The sequence below is a fragment of the Corylus avellana genome, chromosome ca5 (genome assembly GCF_901000735.1).
Source record: "Corylus avellana chromosome ca5, CavTom2PMs-1.0".
Classification (NCBI taxonomy): domain Eukaryota; kingdom Viridiplantae; phylum Streptophyta; class Magnoliopsida; order Fagales; family Betulaceae; genus Corylus; species Corylus avellana.
Genome location: NC_081545.1, coordinates 12,040,295 through 12,042,865, shown reverse-complemented (window position 1 = coordinate 12,042,865; position 2,571 = coordinate 12,040,295). Strand labels below are relative to the sequence as shown.

At 34.7% G+C, this 2,571-nt stretch overlaps 1 pseudogene; it reads left to right on the top strand.

Moving 5' to 3' along the window:
- The first annotated feature begins 1,551 nt into the window (after positions 1-1,551).
- Positions 1,552-2,352, top strand: LOC132181779 (cyanidin 3-O-galactoside 2''-O-xylosyltransferase FGGT1-like; annotated as a pseudogene).
- Positions 2,353-2,571: the final 219 nt, after the last annotated feature.

Here is a 2,571-nt window from a genome sequence, read left to right as displayed (position 1 = left end):
ATGCATGAATCCCTACAATTTTTAATTTTTTTTCTAATAAAAAAACAAAAGCATTTTAAAAAGCATTTTAAAATTTTTGACAATTTAACAGAAAATTGTACGATAGAAATGAGTTTTAAACTTATAATGAAAGGTACCATAATAATACTTTTAAATTTTATAATTAGGGGTGGGCAAATTAACGGGTTACCAATTACCAGCCGTATATCGGTTTCGACCGAGCCGATATTAACCGTAACCGATATACCGATATCCTTATCGGTTAAATTTTTTATACCGGTATGCTTATCGGTTCGATTCAGTCCGGTTAGAAATTTCATATCGGTTAACCATTTAACCGATATAAACCGTTAAGTAGGGATGCCAAAACGATGTAGTTTTGGGATTATATATATACCTATGTAACCTTATCTTAATTTGGGATTGAGTAGGTTTGACTTTTTTTTTTAGTGATGGCATTGGATGTGATTTATTTGTCTTTGGTAAAAGCATTTTTTCATTAACTAGTTTTATTAGTCTAATTAGCATTAGTTAATTAGTCAATTTTATAATATTAAAAAAAAAAAAAAAGTTGTGGTGGATCAATATAAAAAAACTTCAATTTTATAATATTAAAAAAAAAAAAAAAAAGTTGTGGTAAATCAATATAAAAAAACTTCAATTTTTAGCCCAAAAAACAAATATTTGGGTCCCAACAAAAAATATTTGGATCCTAAAACAACTCATTTTTAATAAGTTATTTTAGCCCAACAAAAAGTATTTGGGGTCTCAAAAAAAGTCAAAAAAACTCATTTTTTGCCCAACAAAATAAATCAATATAAAGCCTACGGTTAAATCGGTTAACCGGTTTAACCGAACCGTTTAACCGTGTACCGTCATAACCGATAATTTCGGTTAAAATTCTCATTGGTTTGGTATCGGTTAATAAACCGTTTAACCGAAAATTATCGATTAATAACCAATAAGAGCTAAAACCGGATCGTTTTGACCGATACCTAGGCCTATTTATAATTATATTATAATAAAGATTTCCGTGCGTTGCACGGGTTATAGACTAGTTGCTAGTAATTTGTGAGTCTCAATCCACTACAAGAATAGACTAACTGCACACACGTTCGTCTCTTATAGGATGAAAAAGCAACCCTCAACAAGTAATGCTTTTTTTTTTTTTTTTTTTTTTTTTTAAAAAGTGAAAGAGAAACCCTAAACAAGTAAACATAGTTGCCAGACAATCAAACAATCAAATATGTACAAATCATTTCGAAGAACAATTGAAGAGATAAGATAATGAATAGTGATGAATATAATTACTCATGACTCATGAGTGAGTGAATCAGATTCATTCAGAGACCAAATCCGTCAAAAATAAATTTATCTTTGGGAACCCAATTAACGTAGGTGATTCTCAAGCATTTTTTGTTTTGTTTTTTGAAATTTCTTTTCCTCCTACCCTTCAATCATACATCATTCGGATTAGATAAGAATGCTGGCAGAGAAAGTTAGCAATCATACATCTTCAGCGCCTCCCGCCTGGAACTTTCCTCAACGAATATGGGTTCAACATCGCTACACATCGCAATGTACCCTTGGTTTGCTATTGGCCACCTCACCCCATATCTCTACCTTTCCAACAAACTAGCCCAGAAAGGCCATACAATCTCCTTCTTCATCCCCACCAATACACAAGCAAAGCTACAACATTTGAATCTCTACCCAGATCACATAACCTTTGTCCCCATCACTCTTCCCCATGTTGATGGCCTCCCTCCTGACGCTGAGACCACTTCAGATGTTCCATCCACTTTACACCCGCACCTCATGAACATCTTCTCCGTGACCTTAAACCAGACATTGTCTTCTTTGATTTTGCTTATTGGGTTCCAAAATTGACACGAAACTTAGATATCAAGTCAGTTAATTACTGCGTTATCAGTACAGCTACAGTAGGTTACATTAGGGCCCCTGCAAGGCAACGCAGTGATTACCAATCCGAGGCTGACCTTATGCAGCCCCAGTCTGGTTTTCCAGAATCTTCCATCGTGCTCCATGTCCACGAAGCTCGAGTCTTGGCTTCAATGTCAAACCTCAAGTTTGGCAGCGATGTACGTCCTTTTTGTTGAGGGGCCTTTCATTGATTATCTTGGGTGCCAGTTTGAGAAGCCCTTGTTTGTTTCAGGACCAATTCTAGTAGACCCACCAGCCTCTACTTTAGAAGAAAAATGGGTTCAATGGCTACGTAGTTTCAAGACCGGCTCTGTAATTTACTGTGCAATGGGAAGTGAATGCAAGTTAGCAAAAGATGCAATTAATTCTATTGATTTTAGACTTAAAGCACACTTCAAGAAGAGTTAGAAAATGTGGTTAAACTTAACCAATCATAATAGATAACCTATATGATGTGGTTAAATTTAATCAAATCAAGGAAATATTACATCAAAATTTCTCTAACGGGAGTTAAAATCGGATTAGATTAAGTTTCAGATTCTGCACACATCTCAGTTTATTGGCCATAACTTTCAGTTCAAATATTTGATTAAGGTGAAACCAGTGGCATTGGAAAGATAACCCAAA